Raw genomic sequence first — 16861 nt, forward strand, 5'->3', positions numbered from 1 at the left:
AAGTCCAGGTCTTAACCCCATGGACTTTTGCTTTTGGGGTTTATGAAAAAGAAAGTGTATTCTGTAACACTCGAGGACGAACAACAATTGAGGGTTAGAATAATTAAAGCTGCAAATCAATTTCGTCAGAAAAATATGATTTTTCGAAAGTAACGTGTCAATTTTTATTACAAAATGTTTAGTAGTTTAGGAGATAATGCAAAAAAAACAATTTTTATTTTGTAACTTCAAAGGGCTGTAACTCTTTTGTGTACACTTTTGTACAAAGGTAAGTTGGATTCAATCAATTTATTTTTGTCCCCGGAATGCGGGATTTAATTTATGACATACCTTTTTTAAACGCCCTGTATAGAGTCCAGCTATTTTTATAATGTAGGGGATGCAGAGGCGTAAGCAATTGAACCATAATCAATTTTTGATCGTAATAAAGTAGATCGTTATCAGGGTAGAGCTCTCAGAGACTTAGTATCTGTTTGACAATGTTCTTATTGCATTTAGTTTTCAGATTCTTTTTAAGTAAGCTGTTTATCATACCATATACCTAAAAATTTCACACATCATTTAAAGGATAGCGATAAGTTAAAAGGTTTGAAATTGAAATTATGGGTAAAGTTTTGCATCATCTTCTTCTCCATGTGCTTCATCCTTTAAGGATATTGGCGATCATCTTGGCCAATGATAAACTATCTGCAGCAGTTCTGAAGAATTCTACTGTTGTTTTTCCAGTCCAATATTTTAAATTTTTTAACCAAGACGTGCTTCGTTATTAAAAGCGCGTTTGGCTATCTCAGTGCGTCGTTTTATTTTAAGGCTGCAGTCCCATTGTTCATTTACCTCACATTTCAAATAATTGTATCTGAGTACTTTCTCTAAAGCTTTTTCTAGAACGTAGATTGTTTATTCTTGTTTTTAATAACTAAGAACACGTAATGAGAAAGAAGAGAGGCTACTTTAGTTTTGCAGGGACAATGAAGTCACTATCAAGAACACATGGTACAAAATACCAGTCTGAAGAAGATACACCTGGAAAAAACCACTAGAGAAATGACGGCTAAAACATTTCAAGAAACCAGATTGACAACATCGTTATAAACCAAAGATTCCGTAATTCCATGGTACCGACTAAAGCTTAGTCAGTGGCAGATATACCAAGTGATCACTATCTTATTTTAGCAGACATGAAACTTAAACTAAAGGACATAAAAACAGCTATAATTAATTTAAGAAGACTAAAAGAAGCTAATCTCTGCCAACAGATCAAAGAACACATACACAGGAAAGTCCAGAAAGTAGAAAGACAAGAACAACTTAACGTTACAGAAAAAATGGAGAAGAGAGCTTACGTTTTGCCTTTTTTTATTTTATTAATGGAAATTAATATTTCGTTTTAATTTACACTTTCATCTACAATTTATAAAAAAGTGATCGAAGTTGCAAGAAATGTTCTCGATGTTTTTCATGGAGAACATCAAGAACTGGGCAAGAAACAGAACAGTCGAATGGAACGATCATATAAGCCGAATGACAATAAATGAGTAGAAAAGACGGCAAGAGACGGCTCTTCAATAGGAAGACGATTAGTATGAAGACCACAAAAAAGATGAAACAACAACTTACTACAGGCACATTGAAAAACAGTCACGTATACATAAAAATAAGAAGAAGAAGCTGCAAGAAAATGCTTGTGCATGAGTACACTAACGCTGAGCATGCTTAAACTAATTTTATGCACTTATGCTTGAATACGTACCTGCAGTTTTTTTTATGGCTTATCTAACTTGTGTCACATAACCAGTTATTCATGATCTTCCTCTTCTTGAAGTGCCTATTCGTTTCGGATGTTGGCGAACATCATGGCAATCTGTGTTTTGCCAGCTACAGCTATGAAAAGATTTGTGGTTGTTGTGATGGACCACGTACGTATAATTTTTAGCCAGGAAATTCTTCGCCTTCCTGGTTCACGTTTTTCTACTTTTCCTGGAAGAATCAATTGCAGCAATCCATATCTTTCAGTTTCTCATGATGTGACCGAGGTACTCAATTTTGGAGGTTTTTATTGTGATTAACAACCCTTTTCCTTTTTGCATTCTTAATAAAACGCCGTGGTTAGGAAAGTTGTCGATGTAGGATATTTTCGGGATTATGTGATAAAGCCACATTTCGAGAGCCTTAATTTTCTTACAGGTAGCGTCTGTGAGAGTCCACAACTCCACTCCGTACAACCTTATAGGAAAGATATAACATCGTAGTAACCTAATTTTTATGTGTACTGATAAATCGTGGCATTTGAATAGATTAGCCATTTTTTTAAATGCAGATCTTGCTTTCTTTATCCTAGATTTGTTTTTAGGAAATGGTCCCAATTTTCATTGACGTTCGTTCCAAGGTACGTGTATGATTTTACTATTTCTATTGGTTGACCATTCACACTCATTCTTTTAATTTGCTTCTTGAAGATCATCATACATTTTGTTTTTTAATGTTCAGTGAAAGTCATTATCTCTAACTCACTTCTATGATTCTGTTCATTAAAAACTAGAGGGCTTCATAACTGCCAGCAAATACAACCGTGTCATCCACGTATCTAATGTTATTGATACATTCTCCGTTAATTCGAATTTCGGTTTCAACATCAACTCATGATATACAAGATCAATTTTTTGTGTGTAGTGTGTCTTTAGTAAATGTCTTGTTTCTAAATAAAGTATGTTTTACTCAATTTTTAAAAAAATTGCTTATTATACTAGTCATGGTGTTACTAGAATATCTGAATAAAAAAATTTACACACAAAAATTAAAGAAATGACACGTTCTAGAAATGGTAAAGGAGATATGTATTACTAGGGAATTAGGGGATAAGGAGAGATTGTGTCACTGGACCAATTACAACCAGAACTATTTAGTGATGAAATAAAATAACTGTCATTAGAAACCACATAGGACACCGGACCACCATTGTTACGAAAGAGTCATCTATGCTGTCAAAAATACAAAAAAAAAGGGAAAGCTACTGGACCAGATGATGTGCACATCGAATTATTAAAACATATTAATGAATATGTTATTGATGTAATGCTAGAACTCGTTAATACAATATATTAGACTCTCACACCCCCAGACGCTAGCTGCATATGATCTATGTAGCAATACCTAAAAATTTTATTACAACAACCTGCTTAAATCATAAAACAATAGTTTTAATGAGTCACACATTAAAAAAATTTTGAAATTAATACACGACAGAATGGTTAAAACTCTTGAATATAAAATAGTGACACACAACGCGGCTTTAAAAATAATATACGCTTAAGAAATTCTTTTTTTAGTTTTGAAAGTGCTGGTCCATAGATTCATGAATACGAATCAGGACATGTACTTATCTTTTGGAGATTTTGTAGATAATAAAAAGCAAAAATATGAAATGAAACTTATACCTAATGATATTGGAATGATATGACGTCGTGATATGAAACTTATACCTAATCGATATTGGAATCAAACTTTTAAGGTAACAGTGAACAAACAGAACACCTGAGATATCAAAATCATGGAGTCCGCCAAGGTTACTTGCTGTGCCCGTTACTCTTTAATTTATATAGTGAAGCGGTATTTAAAGAAGCACTCTCAGATTCAATAGAAGGTATATCTATCAATGGATCAGTTTTGAATAACTTGCGTTTTTATACGATACGGTAATAATAATGTATAACAACAATGACTAACAGAACGTAATACAATGCGTTAATGAATGCTGTTATGAATACGGACTACGTGAATTTGACGAAAAATAAATGGATGATCATGACTAAATCAGTAGATGCAAACATCCACTTGATTATTAAAGATACTGTAATTGAACATGTGGATACCTATGAATACTTAGAAACATGGATAACATCAAATGTAGAACAAACCAAAGATATTAAGACACTTATTAAAATACAACGAGGATCCTTCGTTAAAATTTTCCTTTTTGTCGAGATATGAGGTTAAGACTACGCCGTGTTCTCGACTCTTTTATAGCTAGGAAGCATCAAACATTAAAACAAGTGCATCTGAATAAGTTGGCCGTCCTCAAATTTTGGTGTCACAGAAAATTCCTACCAATATCATGGACTCAATCATTGTCAAATGTAAAAGTAAATGAAAAAAAAAGGAAATAAAACAAAACGATTATTGACTGTTAAAAGAAGAAAACTTAAGACTTAGAACATGTGATAAGAGGGCAAAAATACTCATTATTGCAACTTATGCTAGGCAAAATTCGAGGAAAGCGAAATGTGGGAAGACGAGAAATATCATGGCTTATGAACTTGAAGGAATGGTTCGAATGCATTAATGCAGAACTACTTATAGTGGCAATTAATCCGCATAGTTATGATTTTTAGCCTTCGATATAAGATGAAACTTAAAGAAGAAGGTAGTACAATACCCCGAACGAGTACCGATCCGAGAAACACATTTTTTAATTAAAATTTTTTTATCCCGGTCGGATTTGAACTCACGACTACAGAATTTTAAGGTCAGTAAATTGAAGCTCTTAATACTACTGCATCTTGCTGGTTACATGAAAGAAAGTTAAGCTTATCGCTGATATGACAAGTATGCATATAATGTATAAAATATGAAAAAAAAAATACAAAAAAATGTACAGTTTAGCACACACTTCATATACCTTATTATGTATAGTCAAAAGAACTGCAATTATTTATGTTCTCATTCTTCCTCTTTATAAGCAATTCGGCTTGCTCATTGGCGGATTAATACCTCTATGAAAGGTTGTCACTCCATCTTTTGCGCTGTCGTCCGATACTTATTCTGCCGATTGGTGACTTATCTCTTGCTATTTTGACGACACGGGTATACTTCATTCTAATTATGTGATTATTTCATTCTTTTTTTTTATTTTGTGTCCATTCGTTTATACACTGTACAGGGTTTCTCATTATATTTTGACCCCCCACGCATTTTCCTTAATTTCGGTTTCGAATGAAAGTTGTATTATTTTATCTGTACCGACCAACAGTGTAACAATAGACCAAATTTTATAAAAAGGGAGTGCCCAATAAAATGCATCTTCAATATTTCAAATGGGACACCCTGTTTTTTTCTAGTTTTGAGTAGCCCTGCATTTCCTGAATACAAATATATAACATAGTGTAGCATTAGTTTTGTTCTATTATGGCGTATGGTACTACTATTATACTATACTAAGTTAAGAAAAAAATATATTTAAAAAAAATATATTTAGAAAATCAACAAAATTAATGACTTACAATAGTACATTTAAGATACAATACTACATTTAAGATACAATACAACATTTAAGATTACAATAGATGCTCAGAGTGCCCTCCATTTTTATCAATGCACAAGTAATATCTTCGTCTCAAATTTTCTAATGCGTCAGATATTGTGTTATGATCACCATTTAAATTTTCAATTTCCGCGCGAACTTTTACCGTGATAGTGTTAATATTTGTATTTGAATCAAAATACACTTTTTCTTTTAAAAACCCCCATAAAAAGCTATCACGTGGTGTTAAGTCGGGACTATTTGGTGGCCATGTAATGGTACCCTTATTGCCGATCCACACATTAAATTGATTATTTAGATGTTCTTGAACGGCTACGACATTATGTGGTAGTGCTCCATATTTTTGCCATATCATACTATTTAATTGATTTTGTGTATAATTTTGATTTAATAACTCATCCACTTCTATAATGACTGTGTCCAAATATGATTCCCCAGTTAATTTATAATCATAAAACAATGGTCCAACTATTTTGTTTTGAAATTTCCCGCACCACACATTTATTAATTTTCTTCCTGACTTTTTTATTTGCTTAATTTTTCTTTTTTTATTGTTTTTCTGTTCTGTTCTGTAAAAATTTGATTCATCTGTCCATAAAATGTTATAAAAATAATTAGGATCATTGTTTAACCCTCGAGCGGGCGCGCCCGTGTATTTTGTACACGTCCAATAGAAAAAGTCGTCTAAAAATAGAAGTGTCGTCAATCTGGCGATATCGTCGCGTCTATTCGTCCAGTAGAGATCTGTCGTTCAAATAGTTGAGTAATATTTTTTGTTTCAGTTGAGTTTTGTGAGAATTCTTAGAAATACAAGAGTGTGACGGTTTTGTGTACATAATACACGGCGCGCCTTCTAGTGTAAGTATTTTATCCAATCATTATTTTACTTTATAAAAAGTTGTAATTCGAAATTAAAGTCAAATTAACTTTAGTTTAACTTTATTTAAGGTTGAACAGGATATTGTAACATAATTGAGAAGGAATATAACGGCTACTCTTAGAGAATATCATGTAAGAATTTAGATGCATTGTTATATTATTTGTGTGTTACTTTTTTTATATTTGCAGGGCTAGAAAGAAGTTTTTAACTGAGGCTGAGTTATATAAAATTCTTAATGAGGACCCAGAAACAGAAACTAGTGAAATAGAATATTCCGATGAATCTGAGACAGATGAAGAAATAATACACCATGATGACCACAATTCTGAATCTGAACAAGAACAGAATGACCACGACAGAGCCAGTAACTTCGAGGATAATACTGCAGTAAGTACGACTGCTTTCGAATATTTTCAAGGTAAAGATAAAAAAACTGCATGGCGTAAGACTCCGCTGTCGTCGCAATCAAAAATTAAAAAGAAAAATATCATCAAAATACTTCCAGGACCAAAGGCAGTGGCTTCAAAAGTGACCTCAGAACTTTCAGCTTTTGAAAAAATTATAGATTCTGATATTTTAGAGAACATAATACAATTTACTAATTTGTGCATTGATAGTAAAAAAGAATCTGTTCAATATAAAAGAGAACGAGATATGAAACATACTTCAAAAAGTGAAATAATGGCGTTATTGGGAGTGCTTTATTTCCTAGCCACTAAAAAGGCTAACCATACTAACGCACTTGAACTTTGGACATCTGATGGAACAGGTATAGAAATTCTTAGAGCTGTAATGAGTTACAAAAGATTTTTATTTTTGTTACGTTCAATGCGCTTTGATGACAAAACCACAAGACATAAACGGAAAATATATGACAAACTTGCACCAATTAGAAAAATATTAGACGCATTTGTTAGTAACTGTAAAAATTCCTATAATCTTGGTGAATTTGTTACAATAGACGAAAAACTAGAGGTATTCAGAGGACGTTGTAGTTTCAACCAGTATTTACCAAATAAACCAGCAAAATACGGTATTAAGCTGTTCATTTTGGGCGATGCACAAACTTACTTTGTTGGAAATTTAGAGGTTTATTGTGGACGGCAACCTGAGGGGCCTTATGCTGTATCAAACTCTCCCAGTGATATTGTAGATAGGCTTATTGATTATATAAAAGGTTCAAATCGCAATTTGACAACCGATAATTGGTATACCAGTTATCCTTTAGCTATTTCCCTTTTGGAAAATAAAATAACTACAATTGGCACTTTGAGAAAAAACAAAAGGAAAATACCTATTGAATTTTTACCCCAAAAACAAAAAGAAGTGGGAACGTCATTTTTTGGATTCCAGAAAAATGTCACTTTGGTTTCATTTGTTCCAAAAAAAAAGCAAGTCGGTCATACTTTTATCCACGATGCATGACACTGCCACCGTAGACGTCGAAACCAAAAAACCAGAAATTATTCTAGATTATAATGCCACAAAAGGCGGTGTGGATACTATTGACCAAATGTGTGCATAATATTCTGTAAAAAGAATATAACCAGAAGATGGCCACTAATTATATTTTTTTCTCTAATGGATATGGCGGGTATCAACGCACAGGTGTTGTTTTGTGCCAATAAAACAAATCCCAAAATATGTCGCCGAATTTTTCTAAACAATTTAAGCTTGAGTTCAATGAAAGTACATCTTTCAGAAAGAGCGACAATGCGATATCTTCCTCGGGATATTCAAGGTTTTCTAATGAAATATAAATCATGTGAAGAACCTACTAGAACAGAAGTGCAAAGCTCTAGAAAACGTGGACGTTGTGCAATATGCCCAGGCTAAAAAAATTCCAGCACAACAGTTAGATGTGGGCTATGTAGAATATTTGTATGTAAAATGCATTCAGAAACCACAATTACCTGCGTAAAATGTAAGAACAATGAACGGCAGCAATCAGAAGACATCAAGTGAAGTAACCCGTAGGTACATGTTTTATGTTTATTATTTTATGTAACAATAAATTATGTTTGTAAATCGTGGTTGTCATTTTGTTAAAACGCACTAAATTTGGTAAAATCAACTAAAATGTGTTTTGTGTACAAAATACACAGCGCGCCCGGTTATGAAACGGTAGTCGGCGCGCCTGCTGTAGGGTTAAATTTGTAAGCATGTCTTGACAGAACTGTAAACGCTTTCTCTTATGAACATCGGTAAGTTCTTGTACCGGTAATATTTTGTACAGCTTATAGTTGTGCTTTTTTAAAACTCTATGTATCTTCGCACGGCTTTTCTCTAATGCATTAGTAGCATTGTTTAGACTAGTTTCGGAATTTTCTAAAATAAAAATGTTATTATGGATTTAATCTATTATTTAAGTATTTAATTTTTACCTTCAAAGTAAAGAAAAGTATTAAGATCTTCATCATCATTTCCTGCGATAGTACGTTTCTTTTGTTCAAACATTTTTTCATTTATGACATGACGATACTTATATAAAAATGTATTTGCAGAAGAAGTCTGTTGATCTGGATAAATCAGCCTATATTCTCTTCTTGCGGCTTGTTTGTTTTTATTATTTTTTACATAAATTGAGAATATATCTACTTCTTCACCTGCAGTATAACCCATTTCGGTATGAGGACTGACAGTTTATAATACATTAATAATTGTTTCATTTTGAAATGGCAGTTGCATAGCCATCTATGGTTACCCTTTTGTAGTACCATATGCCATTATAGAACAAAACTAATGCTACACAATGTTAGATATTGGTAATCAGGAAATGCAGAGCTGCTCAAAACTATAAAAAATATAGGGTGTCCCATGAAATATTGAAGATGCATTTTATTGGGCACTCCCTGTATACAAAATTTGGTCTGTTGCTACATTGTTGGTCGGTACAGATAAAGTAATATAACTTTTATTTGAAACTTTTTTTTTGTATTTCCGAAATTAAGGAAAATAATTGGGGGTCAAAATATAATCAGAAACCCGGTACGTTACATTTTCTTCCAATATCTTGACTTTTCTTTTGATCTCTCAGCGTATTTCCTGTAATTCTTCTCAGTACTCTCATCTCTGCAGTTTCCAGTAGCCTTTGCGTTGTGATTATGTGGAGTCTTGTTTCTGAGGCATATGTCATTATTGGTATTACACTGGCTTTATAAATTCTTGACTTCATATCAGTGTTAATGTGTCTGTTTCGCCATATAGTGTTCTTAAGGCATCCTGCCAATCTATTTGCTTTTTGTATTTGATCTCTCACTTCCTTGTCCAGGTCTTTATAACTAGACAGTGTAATTCCCAGATATTTTATTTCCATTACTTGTTCAATACTGATGTCATCAATTTCTATTTTTCATCTGTTGGTTCTTTGCTGACTACTATTGTTTTGATTTTCTGAGATAAGATTGTCATATTAAATGCTTTTGCTTTTATGGTAAATCTGCTTATGGTAAATCTTCATCTTGGGCTATCCAAATTGCGTCGTCTGCGTAACAGAAATCATCAAAAGCGTTAACAAATGAAGAGAATACAGAATGGGAAACAAAGAAATAAAAATACTTTCTTACGCAGATGACACAATATTAATAGACGACGCAATTTTATATTCAACTGTCTAAAATTTTAATGCTCGAATTAAACAGCATCGGCTGTAATACGGAGCAAACTAAGCCCACCCTACTTAAAGTTGAATTTTTTTGCGATAAATAAGTAATTTATATCCAATGATGATTGATGAAGATTGGACGAACGGCAAGGCATAATTAAATTATTAGATTAATAAAGTTTTTAGAAACGACAACCGTCCGTCTCTTCTAATATTAAGTCACAACATATGCCCCATTTTTTGGTTTGTTTGTATATTAATTAACTTTATATACTAGGTTCATAATTCGTTTTGATTAATTAATTGATATACACTGTGTGTCAGCAAATGGAATAAATTAGCTATTGAATAAATGAGGGAGTATTCGAAAAAACGGGCCAACACGTCGATTAGTATTTATAGTTGCGCATTTTTTTTTTTTTTCATAAAAAGTTTTTATACGGGTGTATCAGATAACGGTGGCCAATACCAACTTGCTTATTTTAAATAAAATACCCTGTATATTAATAAATTTTTGGATTCCTCAGATCATTTTGGACATTTTTGGACACAATGTCCATTACTTTTCTTTGACTGTTTCGGAAATATTAAGTAAAATGAAAAAATTGACATTTAGAAAAGAAAATTATTTATTTGTCGAAAGTCGCTACCACTGTCTTAATATTTCTTGTCCAGATAGGTCTTGATAATGATAAAGTAAGCAAAACCTATTTAAGCATTCCTTTTTATTGATATGTTAAAAAAACAAAAAATTGTTTACTATAGTTCAAAACGCCAATGTTTTATTGTTCCATGACAGAAGTAATTGTCAATGCTATAGTCGTTTGAATTTCATTCACCGCAAGCCATAAAATGGTTCATTTAACAGAAATGCACAAAATTACAATTATACAGATTATTGGCTATGGAGAAAAGACACGGACGTGAATAGAAGTAGCTAGTTTATTTCACGAAGCATTTTCTAATTTGCTGCACATATCTCAAAGGACAATTAGTAAAATAGAGAAAAAATTTAACGAGCTGGGCCATGTTGGGAAGGTAAAAAAAGAAGCTACCAATGCAATTAGTAAGGATACCGAATTGTCTGTTATGCTTGAGTTTGAGGAACACCCACATACATTTGTTCGGAAAGCAGCCCCAGTACTCATATTAGCTAATCATCGGTTATTCAAATATTACAAGAAAACAAAACGCATCCCTATAAAACTATACACACTAAGGAAATCATGGAAGATGATTTTGACAGGATAACATAATTTTGTAAACAAATTATGGCAATGTTAGACAGCAATGTGATCCAATTAGACCATGCTTTGTTTTCTGATGAGTACACTTTTACTCTTCATGATCATGCTAATATGTAGTGCCAACGTTGACCAACTTGTATTCTGATCCTGAAAACCCACAAGTTCCAGCGAATATAATATGGTTTCAACAAGATGGAGTACCACCCCCCTACCAAATCCATGTCCGGCAGTACCTCAACCAAATATTTCCAAATCGGTGGATAGGGAGGCAAGGATCGATGGAATGGCTACCACCATACCCCGATTTTACGCCATTAGACTTTTTGTTATGGGAATATGTGAAAAGTTTATACAAAACTAAACCCACTGACTTAGCTGACTTACAAAGACGAATAACGCTTGCGATTAGATCGATGACATCTGAGATGTTGAGTAACGTTGGAAAAAAAATTTATTCGCGGTTATTTAGAAGCTTTTTAATATGTTGTAGCGACTTTCGACAAATAAATAATTTTCTTTTCTAAATGTGAATTTTTGCATTTTACTTGTCAAAGATAGGTATAAGACATTTTATTCAAAAAATGTCCAAAGCGATCTGAGGAATCTAAAAATTAATTAATATATAGGGTGTTATATTTAAAATAAACAAGTTGGTATTGGCCACCGTTATCTGATACACCCCGTATAAAAAGTTTTTATGAAAAAAAAAAAAAATGCGCAACTATAAATACTAATCGATGTGTTCGACCGTTTTTTCGAATACTCCCTCATTTATTTATTAGCTAATTCATTCCATTTGGCTGACACACAGTGTATACAAAAGTATTACCTTATATCTAATTGTATTATAAAATTTGGACATAAATAAATTTTTGTGCTACAGCTAAGCTAAATTTAATCTTATATTGTAACTCGCTTATAAATAAAAAATGACACGCTTTCTGGATCAACTAATTTATTAAAGCTCTGTGACATAAATAATTTAATTTCATATTATATTTATTTTCTGTCTAACTTCTTCTTCTTCGTGATATAAAGTATGAGAATAAATCAAGCCGGTGTTGTGTGAAAAGCGCAAGGGACGTCAATCTTAGATTAAGTGAGTAGGCCAGACTCGAGGCCATTGAAAATGGTAAAAAGTAAAAAAAAGTGTAACTGGCTAAAAACCCATTGTAAAAGGAGAAAACTATAACAAAAATTATGTCGGAAAGTAAAAAGGGGTGAGCTGTTAAGGATAAAAAATGGTTCGTCATGATTTTCTGCAAAACTGTAAGTGCAATGAAAAAAAAGTTAAAAAGCAAAGTCGTAAGTAATAAAAAGTTCTACAACTTTTGTGTTTTAGACATAGCCTTTTAACTAATGCAAAAAAGCGAGTTTTTGGTTTTAGATTTTTAGCTTCCACAATAATTTTTTTTTCTCGAAATTTGGTGAAAACTTATCTTTTTTATCTCAAACATACTGTAATTATTTTATTTAACCCTCCATTAGTGGCTTGACTAAGAATGACATATTAAGTAGTGTGGGGGACAAATGTCACCCATTTTTTATTTGTCATTTTTTTGAATTTTAGTTTATTTTCTATGGAAATATAATCAGTACAGTGTATTTATCAAGATAAAACCAAAAAATTCTGACAATTTTCTACTACTCAACTAATACTGTCGACTTTCGTCGTCAATATTAGGTCCATCCTCGTTATCACTCAACTCCTTGAACCATTTTAACCAAACGTCAGGATCGTTACTTCTTTTAACTTTACGCTTCTTCGATTTCTCCATTTGTACTAAAAAAAGTAAGATCTGGTAAAAATCGTGAGTTAATATCATTATGCATCAGAATTCATAAGTGCTATCAATATTATGTGCTAAAACATTAGTATAGTTAGTAGACCAAAATTAAAAACTTACTTTGACAAAGTTGGGGACATGGTTAGTGTCATGGGGGACAGTCGTCAACCACTAAAAGACTTATGAAAATGCTTGGCAACTAAGCGCGTGCTACTGGACACAACCACGTTATACATTCCCTATAACACTGCTTGGAAGGTACTAACGACTAGGTAGCACTGACACCTACCTATTTAAATCTATGAGTGTAAATAATGGAGTGTTTTTATATAATATTCTGCTTTTTAAAAAAGTCGGTGTGCTTTTTGTTCATTCAAATCTCTACCTCCTGATAGTCTAAAAAACTATAGATTACTGTGGAGAATTTTCTCAGAACATGCCAAAAAAACGAAAAAGCTCGAATTCGAATTTTAAGCTATTTATTAAGATCTACACTTTTATTATCCAAAAAACGTAAGATTTCATGTTACATGTTACAATTAACAACCAAATAAGTTAACCCTTTTACTGTAGATGACGCCTAAAAACATCATACCGTTAATACTGTCATTATGTCAGGCGTCATATGCACAACGTTCGTTTATTATTTAGTATTCGTTCATCGGTTGGTATTTGTTTAACTTTAACTAAAACGTAAAAAAAGTTTTCTTTCCATTGAGTACGTAGTTATAATATGAAGGGTATAGGGGAAAAAGGAGGAATTTTATTTTTATTTAATTTTTCAGAAGAGCATTTTCATAGTTATAAGACTAATATTAATACCTATGTATTTTTTTTTTAAACATACGTTTGGTATGTTTACACTGTAGTTTAAAAGTTTTCATGTAATTTGGATAGCGATAGAACACCCCATTGTAAGAAATACCTAAGAAATTCACTTTCGTTGAATAACACGGGGAATGTCTCTTGTTTTAATACATAGTGAATTTAATTTAAGAAAAGCAACAAAAATAAAAGGATAATAAAATTTTCCTTAGTCTTTGTGCAAAATCTGGACAGGTACACAACATCATCAAACTTTGCATTCGAAATAGGAATCAAACCTACAAACACAGAATACTTAGTTCCCAATACTACTACAATAATTTATTACTATTTCATACCTTTATGAAGATAGTCTGGTAGAGCAAACTCATTGTCTTGCAAGTTAGAGTGCTTTGATGTTAGACGGCGATTTGATATGACTGCAAAAAGACCTATTACTACTATCGGTTTACAGCGTTCTCCGACGCCTTCCGACTCCTAACCGCCATTCTTCTCTATTCAGCCATAGGCCTGAAGGGATTTCTCTTTCCTCTAGTTTTTTTTCAATTCCCTCTCTCCAGCTTTTTCTCGGCCTTCCTCTTTTCCTTCTCTCTTGTGGTGTCCACGTCAAAATCTGTTTTGGAATCCTGTCATCTGGCATTCTCTGTACATGGCCGTACCATATTAACTGTTTTGTTTTTATGTCATCAACTATTGTATGCTTGACTCCCATCATTTCACGTATTCTCTCATTTGGTATCCGATCTCTTCTTGATTTTCCTGCTGTTCTTCTCCAGAAGTCCATTTCTGTTGCTAGTAACAGTTTCTCTGTTCTGTGTTTCATTTGCCAACTTTCGCTGCCATATGTGATTAAAGACCAATATAATGAATTTCATTAATAAATAAAACAGCAGCTAATCTATTTCTATTACATTAAAAGGAGAAGGTTTCAGTCTGGCTTGTAAAATCTCCATCCATTCATTTCGCTGCTCTACTTTAGCTTTTTGGTTAATTAGGCCCATATTCATATCTGTTTCAAGATCGAAATGGCCTCTTATAGGAAAACATATTTTTATTTTATTAAATCTTTCATTATGCACTAGGTTGTGCAGAAATCTTAAACAGTATAATTCTTGTTTTGTCCTCCGCAAGAATCACAGAACACGGAAATACGTCGAACCTTCTTATATCAAGATGATTGTATACGAAATCGTACAACTTTGAGCACACATCATCACTACCTTTTTTTCCCACTGTTTCAGGATAAGTATAGACTGTACTTGTTCCGGTTGATAAAGTGTGGACATTAAAATTATACAAAGTAAGTTGGCGCTTGTAGTAGACGTCAGTTGTAGATATGTTAGGTAGGTTTTTCTGGAAATGAAAACAAATTGCTTTTTCATTGCCGCTTTTTCTGCTTCTCTTTGTAGCTTCTCGTTTCCTGTTATAAAATGTGTCTGCTTTCAATTTATGGAGCTCCTTTTCAACTTCTATGTTCTTTATTTTCACTTGGAACTCATCACATGTACTGCATGTGTCTTTTCTGTGATACCCAAATGACAAATTAAACTCAGTTGAGAAAATTGTTCTGTAAGTTTCGTAACACACTTTTAAATTTGAATATTAATCAATATACATTTTGTGCATTTTGTTATTAATTAGCTAATCTGGTAAGTATATTTTGGACGATTTTGTTATGTTGTAATTGCCTTTTCTCCCTTTAAACGAACTAAAGTGGTTGATTACTGCTTCTCTTTGTGCTTTGGATAATTTCCTACTTCTTGAAGAATACTTTCCTCCTTGATCTCTTGGAAACATGCCAAATTCTTTAAAAGATTTTTAAAGGACCTTCATTTTTTCTAGGTTATATCATGGATGTCCATAAAAGCTTTAAAGCAAACCTGAACTTCTTTTATTGTATTTTCATCATTTATAAACCTTACTCTATAACTAAATACGGCATTTTTAAATTTAGTGTTCTCTTCCATTTGACGTGAACTTCAGTTTTGAATTTGTTATGTGGTAATTAGACCACATAAATATGAGTTTTGTTTAGCAACAGAACACATTTAATTAAATTGCTTCAAAATACTGTTTCTACAGCCTTCAGAAACATTTTAAAAACATTGCAATCTTTTACAGTGACAGTCAGGCCCTGGAACATGGCTTTGTAATCTAAGTTTTTAAAATCCGTAAATTAATTTCCGAAACCAAATTCAGATTTTTGCTTTAATCTGTGCTTTCTAAGAATTGCAAGGCAAAACAGACGTTGATAAAGATGTTATTAGAGACATGGAAAAACAAAAAATTACATTCCACAACATAATCTCCTCAACTAAGCAAAAATCCTTAACGAATTGGTTTCTTGTACTCGTACAGAGTATATAGGAATAAAAGAAAAAATACAGTCAAGATTTAATTTCACGTACAGTGCGTCTGTGTATCCACCTTATACGTATTTCGCCCGAATAGGGTTCTTCAGAGACGGCTATTCACAGTCACTCTGAACGTAAAAATAAATCTTTTCTGTCTTAGGAAGCAACTCTAACATGGCTTCGTATAGACGCAAATAGCGACATCTGATATTAAAATCCGTAAACTAATTTTCATTTGATGAAATCAAATCTTAACTGTCTTTCTCCTTTTATTCCGATATACTATCTACGAGTACAAGAAACCAATTCGTTAAGGATTTTTGCTTAGTTGAGGAGATATGTTGTTGAATGCAATTTTTAGATTCCCCATGTCTCTAATAACATCTTTATCAACGTCTGTTTTGCCTTGCAATTCTTAGAATATACAGATTAAAGCAAAAATCCCAATGTGGTTTCGAAAATTAGTTTACGGATTTTAATATCAGATATCGCTATTTGCGTCTATACGAAGCCATGTTAGAGTTGCTTCCTAAGAGAAAAGATTTATTTTCACATTCAAGTTTTTTAATTACATTAGTGATGCGGCCAAGTGATTTTTTTTCTTACCTAACTTGACGAACTACTTACATCCATATTACTTAATTCTTCATCACTTGGCATAGTAAAATGATTTTGTATTAGTAACTTGAAGAAACTAACCTCAAATATTACACCTCAAAGCAACACACGGAAACAATGAGTAACAATAAAAGCATCTTAACTTGTTTCTGCGTAATTTACAACTGACATTACTCCTTCTTAACCGGTAAGATCCTGGCATTCTCCTTTCTTCTCCTATATAGGTATT

Source organism: Diabrotica undecimpunctata, unplaced genomic scaffold, assembly GCF_040954645.1.
Source record: "Diabrotica undecimpunctata isolate CICGRU unplaced genomic scaffold, icDiaUnde3 ctg00000444.1, whole genome shotgun sequence".
Taxonomy (NCBI): Eukaryota; Metazoa; Arthropoda; class Insecta; order Coleoptera; family Chrysomelidae; genus Diabrotica; species Diabrotica undecimpunctata.